Genomic DNA, 14,543 nt, shown 5'->3' with positions numbered 1-14,543 from the left:
GTAGGTGCCCGGGTTTATTCTCATCATCTCAACTATCAGTGCAGGGAGCAAGCGGTACGAGTCCTCCACATTTCCACACTTTTATTTCAAGGATGATGTTCATCGCAAGGTGTGCTCTACGGTAGGTCATGGTTATACCCCAGTGCGACTTGATGTACTGTCTTATGATCCTTGTCCCCACATCTTCTGGACGGTCAAATAGGGGTAAGCATGTCTCGGCAACCCATGGGGATGTAGCTAGATGATTATCATTGCCCTTTAAGTGAGATGTACATGTATGGTCGCTCATCAACTTCTTCACTAACACATAAGTCATACGGCTAATGCCTGATATACGCCACTTGCAACCTGGTTCCTTGCATACAACGGCATACTTCTTGGGAGTTGACCGTGACTTCTTGAACATGAATCGTTGCCGAATTGCATACTCCTTAACGGCCTTCTTGAACTGCTTCATATTTGGATACATAGCCCCAACAGTTAACTCATCGAACTGAAGATTATCTGCATCTACCTCATCAGCCCCAACATACATGTCGTCTACTTCCAGTGGCCGACTTGTGCCAGTAGGTAGAAATGGCCAACCATTGGCGGTAGGGGGAGCCACTTCTGTTGGCCTAAGATTTTCACCAGAATCTTCGTTCTGATTTTCATTTCCATTATAATTTTCAGGATCATGGGCGGCCTCATCACCCTCCTCATCCTGAACCTCAGCCTCAGCCTCAGCCTCAGCCTCGTCATCATCCTCTGCAGGATCATCATCATTGTCATCTTCAGTTCTAAATTCTTCGAAATCACAACCGAAGACATGAAAATCATCCTCCAAAACGTTAATATGCTCCAACGGCACATCTGCATCATTCCCGGGGACAATGATATCTTCGGAGGTAGGGTTCTCATACATATCGTCCGAGAAGTTTTCATTTAGGTCAACTCGTACCCTACACATTTCAACAATATAAAATTAGGATAGTAGATTGAGTACTTCAATATAAATAAAATTGTACAAGACATACCTTGAACTAAATTGTGCCGAGTCACCTCCTATTTCTTATATTAACCAATTCTGTTTCATATTCTCTTTCTAAGTCTACTTCAAAACGAGAGTCGGGAGTGACAGTTACTCGTTCCGATGGATATCTTAGGTGTGGAATCGGTGGAACGAAAGTAGGAGGTATGCATGCATTATGAGAGGGATTTTGAGAGGGAATCGGTGGTACAGAAGTCAAACGTATGGGCAGGTTATGAGAGGGATTTCGAGGTGAAAAGGAAGTAGAAGGTATGACATTGTTTGTGGGCAGAATTGAAGAATAAGATTAATTTAGGCCATTGTTAATTTTTGTTATGTATAGCATCACAGAGTTGAAATTATCTTTCTCAAGCACCTTAACCAACGATTGGAAGATTTTATCGCTATCGACGTCGATTAGAGTGCTTATATATGGATCAACAACATATCGACATTTGATGGATAGTGACACCCGTCCTCCAATACTCCCAATTCGACTGTAGATTAGAGCCTCCAATTCTTTAAGATTCATTCGGGGACTTACCAATAACAATTTCTTACTCCCACCAACATATTCCCAATTAACTTCATCCTTCAGTATGCCATCATAGTGTAACAGTAGAGAAAGCATTGTGCGTGCCAGTTTACGAAGACCTGCAAAGGGCAGACAAGATATGATAAGAACCAGTATGTAAAGGGGGCTTCTCAAGGCGAATAAGTAGAGGCCGACATAAGCAAAACCTTCGGAGGCACACCTTGAAAGAAGAAATTATGACCTTCTTAATTGAAAACTTGTCTGCAAAATGAGTATATGATATGGTTAAGACTTAAACATGAGAAGAAGATGATAACATATTTTTTCTCAGTACATTTAATACCAGACTGAAGCATGGAAATAATTTAACGTAAGTGAACATTGCATTTCGAGTATACAGGTCACAGTACGAAATCTAGTTTAAAGACGAAATCTACGAGAAATTAGTTTAACATGTTACATCTGGCAAGGATATAATATTTTCTTAATTAAATTACAGCAGAAGGGATTATGGGCCCTCAAATGGGGTAGAAGAAGTACCCTCGGAGGGTCCATCAAATCCAGAAGAAGGTCCTGAAGTTCAAAGGCATGGGTTTTCAGCTACAAAAAAGGGGTTATTAGTACCTAAGGGAGGCTTCTCAAGGGCAACAGAGGGGAGCTATGCATGGTATTAGAGAAGGGATTATGGGCCCTCAAATGGGGTAGGAGAAGTACCCTTGGAGGGTCCATCAAATCCAGAAGAAGATCCTGAAGTTCAAAGGCATGGGTTTTCAGCTACAAACAAGGGGTTATTAGTACCTAAGGGAGGCTTCTCAAGGGCAATAGAGGGGAGCTATGCATAGTATTAGAAAAGGGATTATGGGCCCTCAAAGGGGGTAGGAGAAGTACCCTTGGAGGGTCCATCAAATGCAGAAGAAGATCCTGAAGTTCAAAGGCATGGGTTTTCAGATAGAAAAAAGGGGTTATTAGTACGTAAGGGGGGCTTCTCAAGGGCAATAGAGGGGAGCTATGCATGGTATTAGAGAAGGGATTATGGGCCCTCAAATGGGGTAGGAGAAGTACCCTTGGAGGGTCCATCAAATCCAGAAGAAGGTCCTGAAGTTCAAAAGCATGTGTTTTCAGCTACAAAAAAGGGGTTATTAGTACGTAAGGGGGGCTTCTTAAGGGCAACAGAGGGGACCTATGGATGGTATTAGAGAAGGGATTATGGGCCCTCAAATGGGGTAGAAGAAGTACCCTTGGAGGGTCTATCAAATCCAGAAGATGGTCCTGATGTTCAAAGTCATGGGTTTTCAGCTACAAAAAAGGGGTTACTAGTACCTAAGGGGGGCTTCTCAAGGGCAACCGATGGGAGCTATGCATGGTATTAGAGAAGGGATTATGGGCACTCAAATGGGGTAGAATAAGTACCCTTGGAGGGTCCATCAAATCCAGAAGAAAGTCCTGAAGTTGAAAGTCATGGGTTTTCAGCTACAAAAAAGGGGTTATTAGTACCTAAGGGGGGCTTCTCAAGGGCAATAGAGGGGAGCTATGCATGGTATTAGAGAAGGGATTATGGGCCCTCAAATGGGGTAGAATAATTACCCTTGGAGGGTCCATCAAATCCAGAAGATGGTCCTGAAGTTCAAAGTCATGGGTTTTCAGCTACAAAAAAGGGCTTACTAGTACCTAAGAGGGGCTTCTCAAGGCCAACAGAGGGGAGCTATGCATGGTATTAGAGAAGGGATTATGGGCCCTCAAATGGGGTAGGAGAAGTACCCTTAGAGGGTCCATCAAATCCAGAAGAAGGTCCTGAAGTTCAAAGGCATGGGTTTTCAGCTACAAAAAAGGGGTTATTAGTACGTAAGGGGGGCTTCTCAAGGGCAATAGAGGGCAGCTATGGATGGTATTAGAGAAGGGATTATGGGCCCTCAAATGGGGTAGAAGAAGTACCCTCGGAGGGTCTATCAAATCCAAAAGAAGGTCCTCAAGTTCAAAGGCATGGGTTTTCAGCTACAAAAGGGGTTATTAGTACCTAAGGGAGGCTTCTCAAGGGCAACAGAGGGGAGCTATGCATGGTATTAGAGAAGGGATTGTGGGCCCTCAAATGGGGTAGAAGAAGTACCCTCGGAGGGTCCATCAAATCCAGAAGAAGGTCCTCAAGTTCAAAGGCATGGGTTTTCAGCTACAAAAAGGGGTTATTAGTACCTAAGGGAGGCTTCTCAAGGGCAACAGAAGGGAGCTATGCATGGTATTAGAGAAGGGATTATGGGCCCTCAAATGGGGTAGGAGAAGTACCCTCGGAGGGTCCATCAAATCCAGAAGAAGGTCCTCAAGTTCAAAGGCATGGGTTTTCAGCTACAAAAAAGGGGTTATTAGTACCTAAGGGAGGCTTCTCAAGGGCAACAGTGGGGAGCTATGCATGGTATTAGAGAAGGGATTATGGGCCCTCAAATGGGGTAGAAGAAGTACCCTCGGAGGGTCCATCAAATCCAGAAGAAGGTCCTGATGTTCAAAGGCATGGGTTTTCAGCTACAAAAAAGGGGTTATTAGTACCTAAGGGAGGCTTCTCAAGGGCAACAGAGGGGAGCTATGCATGGTATTAGAGAAGGGATTATGGGCCCTCAAATGGGGTAGGAGAAGTACCCTTGGAGGGTCCATCAAATCCAGAAGAAGGTCCTGAAGTTCAAAGGCATGGGTTTTCAGCTACAAACAAGGGGTTATTAGTACCAAAGGGAGGCTTCTCAAGGGCAATAGAGGGGAGCTATGCATAGTATTAGAAAAGGGATTATGGGCCCTCAAATGGGATAGGAGAAGTACCCTTGGAGGGTCCATCAAATGCAGAAGAAGATCCTGAAGTTCAAAGGCATGGGTTTTCAGCTAGAAAAAAAGGGTTATTAGTACGTAAGGGGGGCTTCTCAAAGGCAATAGAGGGGAGCTATGCATGGTATTAGAGAAGGGATTATGGGCCCTCAAATGGGGTAGGAGAAGTACCCTTAGAGGGTCCATCAAATCCAGAAGAAGGTCCTGAAGTTCAAAGGCATGTGTTTTCAGCTACAAAAAAGGGGTTATTAGTACGTAAGGGGGGCTTCTCAAGGGCAACAGAGGGGACCTATGGATGGTATTAGAGAAGGGATTATGGGCCCTCAAATGGGGTAGAAGAAGTACCCTTGGAGGGTCCATCAAATCCAGAAGATGGTCCTGAAGTTCAAAGTCATGGGTTTTCACCTACAAAAAAGGGGTTACTAATACCTAAGGGGGGCTTCTCAAGGCCAATAGAGGGGACCTATGGATGGTATTAGAGAAGGGATTATGGGCCCTCAAATGGGGTAGGAGAAGTACCCTTGGAGGGTGCAGCAAATCCAAAGATGGTGCTCAAGTTGAAAGGCATGGGTTTTCAGTTACAAAGAAGGGGTTATTAGTACCTAAGGGGGGCTTCTCAAGGGCAACAGAGGGGAGCTATGCATGGTATTAGAGAAGGGATTATGGGCCCTCAAAAATTCTATCCCTACACTCTTCAAACTCATGTCTGTCTTCTTTTCGCAAGCACTTTCACATTTAACACCAAAGCTAAATGGGGTAGCATGAGTTTTGAATTACTAATAATAGCAATATCTTATGGAGCACAACCACCCTTTGCGCATTATCATATCACACTGCCACATTTCTCTTAAATAAAATCTTTGCAAATTATTTCTTTCAGATAGTAAAGAAAATAATGTGAAAGATAACAAGGGGGTGAAGGTAACGGAGAAAGATATGTGATTGTATAAGAATGCCATCTGGAAACATGTACCCCAAGTGTAAGAACGGTGTGTTTGCCACAAATGGTTTATTTTTTCTCTAAATATACACTCAACTCCTATTGTTAAAGCATCAATTTCTTTAATGTTAATCTTTATTTGTTAGTTTCAAGAATTTGTTGCTCAAAATAAATGGATGTTAAGAAAGCTTTTATTCATGGAAAGTTCAAAAGCATAAATGTAGTTCAAAAGCTTTTAGTATGAGAGGTGAGACTACAAACTACATCTACATCTCTACTATGACAGGTGAGAATACAAATTTGTCAACTGGCTACAAACTACATCTCTACTTCGTACTCACCGAAGACAAATCATGAAAAATAAACTGAGACCAGGTAGGGTTTAATGTTTTCCAGGTTTCTTACGTGCTTCACCTTCGTCGAGATCGCCGGAGAGATTGCCTACGGCTCTGTTTGGTTGTCAAAAATCAGGCATCTCATTAGAATTTCGTGGGAATTTTAGATGCCGGCACGTCGTTTGGTTGTGTTTTTCAAACCCGATGGTCAAAACAACCACAACAATGTCGGGATACGGTCGGCCCACGTGGCTCTCCAATGAGAACCGAATGGCAAACCCCCAAAACCGAGTTTCTATATTAGAATTTCAACAGGAATGGCCTTCTCAAACGACGGATGAGGCTCCACGCACTGCTTCGTCGCATATCTTCCGCTAAATTCTTGTAACCAAATGGCATTTGGGAATTTAGTTCCAACAAAATCCTAGTAAGCATCCCTACAACCAAACGTTACTTCAAAACCCCACCCCCATAAGGTCCTTTCATTGCTATTCTGCATAAATCCCCTTTCACTTCCCCTTCCCGCCGAGATTCACGAACCAAACAGACCCGTAGAGATCGCTGGAGAAGAGGACGGAAAAAAAAAAAAACACAGACGAGAGGGAAGAGAAAGAGAGGGAAACTGAAATGCTTTTTTATTCTTAAAAGTCATATCACCTATTTCTGCCACAAGGGCATTCTCGTTATTGAAAATTTTGAAAACCAAATTTTGACCCCTTCTGTCATTTTCAGCATACACTTGATCCCTCTGATATTATTTCTTTTATTTGTCCCCCCTCTGTCAAATTTTCTTTGTACAAAAATACTCTATAGATCATGCTGCCACCATAAAACCTGACATAGTAACATCAGTTCAAAGGGCAGTCCTTGTATATTCTATGCCCTCACAACAAGAGATAGCGACATGTGAATGTTAAGAACACTAGGCAGGACTGGCTAGTTACAGGTGCTGGTAATTTGGTGATTAAGCATGTCATAAATAGAAATTACGAAGAATTGTTCCACCAGGGCATGTTTGGCTACCATGAATTTTTTTTCCTAGAATCTGAGCTTACCCAATGCTGAGGGAGGCTAGGAGAGGGACTGAGGAAAAGGTATGAAAGCATGAAAAACAAGGAAACAAAAAACTATACCCATAATATGATCGACTTTTTCCTTGTTTTTTAGCCACTTCTCACACTCAACTCATTCCTGCCCTCTCAAGAATCCAACCATGCAAGCTGATCATTTGCAACATTTATTAATGGGAAGCCAGCTTCTTCGATTAGTGGACAATCAATTCTATGGCTACCATATACAGCTTCATTGAAAGTAATTGTTTTGGTATGACTATACATTGGTAATTCTTGGGTAATTGTTTTAGCCTGCCCAATGTACTGTTATAAAGACTTTACCTTACTTGTTCTCCCCCATTGTTTTAGCGTCGAAATTAAATGGTTATTTGTATTTGTTTTGGTGTTAGTATTTAGTTAGTTATGGATGGTGTTCTTAGCAATGTACTCTGCAAAACAATGCCTTCAATGTTGTCAAAAGTTGCTCAAACATTAATCATGCAGTATTTGTCATCAAAGTCCTCCATCGTATTGATGATATCTTCATAAGAAATACACCCATCCCAATTCCATATTGAAAATAGATCTTTATTCATTTTGTTTCTCTGTCCCTCTGCATTTCTCTTTATCGGTGGGGAATTGTACGATTGCAAACCTTGCGCTTTGCCACATAGTCCTTCGTTGCCAACAAATGTCCCTTGTTGGAAGGCTTTGCTGTTAGGAAGACTACGCACCAAATTATTGTATGATAAATCCATCAATGTCAAGCTGAGCATATCTTCCAAAGAAGATGGAATTGAACCGGTAAGCTTATCGTAGGAAATATTTAAGATTTCCAACATGTGTAATTTTCCTAGTTGGGGCGATATTTCTCCTGTAAGCAAGTTACAGCTAAGATCTAAAATATTTTGTAGCTCAGCTAGATTGCCAATTTGAAATGCAATGCTTTTCCATTCAAATGATTTCTGCTTAATTTCAAAGAACCAAGAGTGGAACCCAACATATCCCTCCACGCCACATGGCTTAGGGGGAGGGGTAGTTTTGCCATTTAAAGAAAACAAAAGGCCAAAAAAAACAGGAAAATAAGGAAAGTGATATTTACGCCCCTTTTGATCACCAGGAACACCCAGCTTCAGTATATCGGGGCAAATCTACTTTATGTCAGAAAAATCTAGTGGCTTTGATTGCAAAGTACACTAGCAAATGGGTGTCCCTGGGAATAAAAGGGGCGTAAATATCATTTCCCGAAAAGAATGCTAATGTGGGAAAAGGCTATTTGTTGGGATTACGGCAAAACACTAGCTACTTGCAATCAACGCATAAAAGTGAGATTTGAAAGAACGAAGTAGTGTGATGATTTAGGACAAAAACTAGCTACTTGCAAAGTATTATTTTCAACGCATAAGAGTGAGATTTGAAAGAACTTAGTGCGATGACTTTCATTGGCGCACTCACTAGCATTCATCGGATGGGACTGAAAATGAGTGCGGTGTCAGTAGATAAGGAGAGATGGCTAATTGGGGGAAATGATAAATGCACCCGTTTTCATCACTTGGGACACCCAGCAGAAGTGTCTCGATCAATGACTGTAGAGGGGCTGGTGTACTTCACTTGAGAAGGACTCAACGGATTTGATTGCCATGCGGACTGCAGTCGGGTGTGTCTCCTCATTTTTGTATGAGTTTTGCTAACGAGTGCCAGGGGTACTCCTTAAGGAGCATTGGAACCATGAATTTACATAAATTTACAAACTTGTGTAAAAAGTATCCAACCATGTGTAAATTCCTGTTTCCAATGCTCTTTGACGAGTGGCAAAACCCTTTTTTACATATTGATTTATTTTTTCATCCCTATATGCCTGCATTGTTTCCATCAAGATCAAGGGTATCTGTGAAATCCCAAGTATGGGGGGCAACTCGAGAGGGGTAGGGGTGAATTGGGTGTTACAAATTTTGCTCTTTGTGTGTGATAAGTGCCACAATAAATTCGGAGTGGTTAGAAACAATTTTTGGGGATTTTGATAAAATTTTTGCTTTTTGTGTGTGATAAGTACCACAATAAATGTAAACCCACACGGACCGTGTAACACCTTTTCAAGGGCCAATAAATGTAAAGACGAGGAGCATGTAACATATTTTAGAGTTATTAGCGTGCCTCACACTCTTGGTGGTCTATGTGTGAGCCCCAATCAGAAGCTTCTCCTACGTAAGAAACTGGTAAGTCTACAAAGATCAATGGTCTAAATGAAACATACATGTCTCCAAGTGGGACCCAAGACTTGATCTCGACGGTGACAATCAGCCTAGTCCGTCCCTTATTTTGATCAACTATATGAAATACTGACCTATACAATATAACTGAGTAGGTGAAGAGACCCAACCCATTTACACTTGAAATTCCATCAGTTGAGACATTTCGATTGTGTGGAATGGATTTGGAAAAGATGGAGTTCGAGCAGAGAACTTTCCAGAGATATGTTGCATGGGTGGCCGAGTTTGTGGATTTGCATTTACACATGCGAGTGCCATTGACACTGCCAGAAAAACTTCATTTCCAACTTGGTCTTCGGGATTTGGGAGCCGTGGGTCTAACACATCTTTTAGCAGTAGATTTTGGCCAACTTCAGATGATGATGTTAACAAGGAGGAGATGATATCTCCAGGGTGCCTTCCCATTATGACTTCAAGTGCTAAAACCCCAAAGCTATATACATCGCATTTCTCCGTCACTCTCATTGTGTAAGCAAGCTCTGCCAGACAAAAAAAGAAAAAGAAGTCAAATGACATAAAATTTCTAGGTTAAACAATGCTCTTACCATTCAAAAAAGAGAGAAAATTCTCTTAATTGTATAACATGAAACAAGTATTTCATCAAAAAGAGACTTCCATGTAAAATGAGCGTAAAACGAATTTTATGCCCATTTTTAAGTGGGGAAAAGGAGGTAAAATTTGTTTCACGCCCCTTAACATTTGCTAAGGCACATTGAAACCGTACATTGGCAGACCCTGACGAGAGATGTTTGTACATGAGTTTTACTTTGATTCTCGCCTAACCGTTGGATCATTATCATCTGGCCAAAATATGCTCAGAGATGGCAGATGAAATGTGACCCATTAGGCACAATCGAGGTACAATAAAAAAAATAGGCTAATAATTTGTCAAAAAATTCTAAATCTAAACGCTAGAAATTAAGCTAATCCATATCCTAATCTACCATTTTGAAGTTGGAAAATTTACAAAAATCATGTTGTGTAAAGTCTCCTTGTAAGGAATACCCAAAATTTTGGATAATTAGAAGTCACCAGTCACTTGCTCAGAGTGACTTAAAGAAAAATTTCCTCCGATTTTAACGTAATTTTTTGTTTTGGTTGAGCAAGAAATAGGCCTTGTTTATTTTGGACTTTTGAGAACCGATTATGAGACCAAAAACTGAATATTGGACTCAAATATAAGTTTAATTTTGAGTCCAATAATCAGTTTTGGACTACCACACAGTTTTCAAAATCCAAAACAAACAGAGACTTAGGATATAGGGCCAATCACATCAATGGTCTAAAACATTTTGTCCTTCCATAGGTGTGCCAAATGACATAACAATAAAATAAGGCACAATTTTCTAGACAATTATACTGCAACAATAAAGTAGGCACAATATAGGAGGAACTAACCTGGAGCAACATATCCACGAGTGCCTGCAAGTTCTGTCCAGTTGGATGAATCCGGCATTAGAATTCTAGCAGTACCAAAATCAGATACGTGAGCCTCAAATTCTGAATCCAATAAAACATTTTTGCTTGAGATATCTCGATGAACTATTGGCGGGTCGCAATCATGATGCATGTATGATAAAGAATGTGCCACAGCTTTAATAATATTAACCCTCTTCACCCAATCCAACTCCATCGCCCCTTCGTCACTGCTTAGTATATTAGCCAAATTTCCTCTTTCTATATACTCATAAATGAGAAACATACATCGACGGTGGGAGCAAAACCCGTAAAGCTTGACAACATTGCGGTGACGGATTTCTGTTAATGCACGTACCTCATTTCTAAAACTTCTCTGATCAATTTGCTCGCCATCTTCCAATTTGTGAAGTTTTTTTACAGCTACTGTTTGCCCTGTTGGCAGATATGCTTTGTAAACTCTCCCATATCCGCCTTCCCCAATGCAGTATCTGTCATCAAAATCCTCTGTTGCATCAATGATATCTTCATAAGAAATACACCCATCCCAATTCCATATCGAAAATAGGTTCCTTTCATTTCTTTGTCCCTCTGCATTTCTTGTTCTGGGGCAAAAAAAGGAAGAAATGCCAAAAACTAGAAGTAGAAGGAATAGTGCGCTCAAAAGAGGAAGAATGATCAATATGATAGCATTGTGTCTCTTTTTTGGTTCACCATTGTTTATTGGCATGGAATTGCATGGTTGCAAACCTTGCGCTTTGCCGCATAAACCTTTGTTGCCGACAAATGTCCCTTGTTGGAAGGCTTTGTTGTTAGGAAGGCTACCCACCAAATTATTGTATGATAAATCAATCGATGTCAAGCTGAGCATATTTTCTAGAGAAGATGGAATTGACCCAGAAAGCTTGTTGTGGGAGAGATTTAAGATTTCCAGCATGTGTAATTTTTGCAGTTGGGGCGATATTTCTCCTGTGAGCATGTTAAAACTAAGATCTAGCATAATTTGCAGCTCTGCTAGATTGCCAATTTGAAATGGAATGCTTCCATTCAAATGATTTCTGCTTAAGTTCAAAGAATGCAATTTCGAGCAATCTTCTAGTTGTTCTGGTATCGATCCAGTTAGTTTGTTTGCTGATAGGTCCAGGATCTCCAAATTGGACAGTTTTCCCATTTCTGATGGTATCCAACCAGAAAGTTGGTTACCATTTAAACTCATCTTATATAAAGTTGTCAAGCTCCCCAATTCCTTTGGAATCTCTCCGACCAAAAGGTTTGAAGAAATGTCGAATAGTTCTAGTTGAATCAACTGTCCAAACTCCGGTGGTATTTTACCAGCTATCAAGTTCCCTGAGAACTTTAAACTTGTCAAACTTTTACACTTGCCCCAACTTGGAGAGAGTTCACCAGACAAACGGTTGTGGCTCAAGTCAATATATGTTAGATTAGGACAAACTCCAAAGACATCGGACATATTTCCGGTGAGCTGGTTTCCTTGGAGAAAAAATCTGGTTAAGGACGTGCAGTTTCTCCAGGTTTTGGGGATCTGACCCGAAAGTTGATTGTCGAATAGAGATAGATTGGCTAGCCTTTTAAGATCACCCAAAGAGGATGGAATTGAACCTATTAGAAGGTTGGAGCTCATGTATAGTTCACCCAAAAATTTCAAATTTCAAATTTCCTTAGGGATGGGGCCAGAGAGATTATTGCTGAAGAGGTACAACGTGACAAGGTTGGTCAAGTTTCCTATTGTGGAAGGAATGGAACTTGTTAGAATGTTATCGTACATTGCCATATCACCCATATTTTTCAAATTTCCTATTTCTTCAGGGATGGGGCCCGAGAGATTATTGCTGAAGAGTTGCAACGTGACAAGGTTGGTCAAGTTTCCTAAGGTCGAAGGAATGGAACCTGTTAGAATGTTATCGCACATGTCTAGTTCAACCATTTTTTTCAAATTTCCTATTTCTTTTGGGATGGGGCCAGAGAGCTTATTGTTGTAGAGGTACAACGTGACAAGGTTGGTCAAGTTTCCTATTGTGGAAGGAATGGAACCTGTTAGAATGTTATCGTACATTGCCATACCACCCATATTTTTCAAATTCCCTATTTCTTCAGGGATGGGGCCAGAGAGATTATTCTTGTAGAGGTACAACGTGACAAGGTTGGTCAAGTTTCCTACTGTGGAAGGAATGGAACATGTTAGAATGTTATTGGACATATCCAGATCAGCCATATTTTTCAAATTTCCTATTTCTTCAGGGATGGGGCCAGAGAGCTTATTGTTGTTAAGGTACAACGTGACAAGGTTGGTCAAGTTTCCTAATGTGGAAGGAATGGAACCTGTTAGAATGTTATCGGACATTTCTAGATCAGCCATATTTTTCAAATATCCTATTTCTTCAGGGATGGGGCCAGAGAGATTATTGTTGTAGAGGTACAACGTGACAAGGTTGGTCAAGTTTCCTAAGGTAGAAGGAATGGAACGTGTTAGAATGTTATCGGACATGCCTAGTTCAACCATTTTTTTCAAATTTCCTATTTCTTTTGGGATGGGGCCAGAGAGCTTATTGTTGTTAAGGTACAACGTGACAAGGTTGGTCAAGTTTCCTATTGTGGAAGAAATGGAACCTGTTAGAATGTTATCGTACATTGCCATATCACCCATATTTTTCAAATTGCCTATTTCTTCAGGGATGGGGCCAGAGAGATTATTCTTGTGGAGGTACAACGTGACAAGGTTGGTCAAGTTTCCTACTGTGGAAGGAATGGAACCTGTTAGAATGTTATCAGACATTTCTAGATCAACCATATTTTTCAAAAATCCTATTTCTTCAGGGATGGGGCCAGAGAGATTATTGTTGTTGAGGTACAACGTGACAAGGTTGGTCAAGTTTACTATTGTTGAAGGAATGGAACCTGTTAGAATGTTATAGGAGATTCTCAGATCAGCCATATTTTTCAAATTTCCTATTTCTTTTGGGATGGGGCCAGAGAGATTATTGTTGTAGAGGTACAACGTGACAAGGTTGGTCAAGTTTCCTATTGCGGAAGGAATTGTTCTGAAGAGTGCATTGTTGCTAAGATCAAGATTGGCAAGTTTGGGAAAGGAAGAGAATTTGAAGTTATAGAGCTTACCTTGCAAACCTACACTTGTTAGGTTTATTTGAGTGACACTTCCTTCGTGGTTACATGCTATTCCCCTCCAATTGCATGGGCTTTTATTGGTGGAATTGTGAAGTGACCATGAATTGAGAGGAGCTTGGTTAAGGAGGCTAGTTTTCCAGCCGAGGAGAGCCTCTGCTTCTACTGAATTTGCCGTTGTTGAACGGCAAGAAAGCAACAGAAAGAAAAAAAGTAAAGAGAAGAGGGAGAGAGATTTCTCCAAGGCCATGGTTGTTGGTGGTGTTTGAGATTTTTCGGTCATGTTGGATGTAGATTTATAGTGAAAAAGTCGTTTGTCCTTCTATGCCGTGTAAGAACCGTAGTCTTTTCTAAGCGTGTAAGAACCGTATTTTTCTAAGCGTGTATGAACCGTAGTCTTTTCTTCTTCTTGATCATTCACCACAAAAATGTTAAATTAAATGAATAAAAAATGCTCCTCGGCAAGATGGTCCAATGGGTGAACTCTTGTAGGTATTTTTCTGGGGTGCCCTTCTGTTTAACATTCTTCTTATAATTATAAGTACAGAACGATTAAGCTATCTTTGGAATCAATGACTGTGATCAATTCTAGTATTCCAGATGGGAATCTGTATATAAAATCAAGTATTCCATTGGATCCACACCACCAAAGTAGATTATTTATTGTTTTACGTAGGGCTGTTCACTATATGGTTATAACCGAAATAACCTACCGAACCGAATTCAGTCGGTTATTTCGGTTCGGTTAAATGGTAATTCGGTTCGGTTTCGGTTTCTATAACTAATAAATTTCGGTTCTCGGTTTCGGTGTCGGTTTTATTAAAATAATTCGGTTAGAACCGAAAAACCGAATGGGGAGGATTGCCATATGCTATTTTATTTGTCCCCATCTGTTCCCTTCCTATGCTCATTTGTTTTTTAGTGAATTAAAAAATGTATCACTCATCATTGCCTTTCAACAGCTTTTGACTACTTTTGACTAAAATCACATGGTTTCCTTAAAACCATGGGCTGGTTTTCATTAAAACCAATAGCTTTTTGAC

The 14,543-nt window shown here is 40.7% G+C and overlaps 1 pseudogene; it reads right to left on the bottom strand.

The window, feature by feature from the left end:
• Positions 1–9,057: 9,057 nt before the first annotated feature.
• Positions 9,058–13,442, bottom strand: LOC143890159 (uncharacterized; annotated as a pseudogene).
• Positions 13,443–14,543: the final 1,101 nt, after the last annotated feature.

Source organism: Tasmannia lanceolata, unplaced genomic scaffold, assembly GCF_043159265.1.
Source record: "Tasmannia lanceolata isolate RefF3 unplaced genomic scaffold, GAP_Taslan_0.1 ptg000013l, whole genome shotgun sequence".
NCBI lineage: Eukaryota > Viridiplantae > Streptophyta > Magnoliopsida > Canellales > Winteraceae > Tasmannia > Tasmannia lanceolata.
Note: the sequence above shows the minus strand (reverse complement) of the source record. Positions and strands in the feature narration are given on the sequence as shown.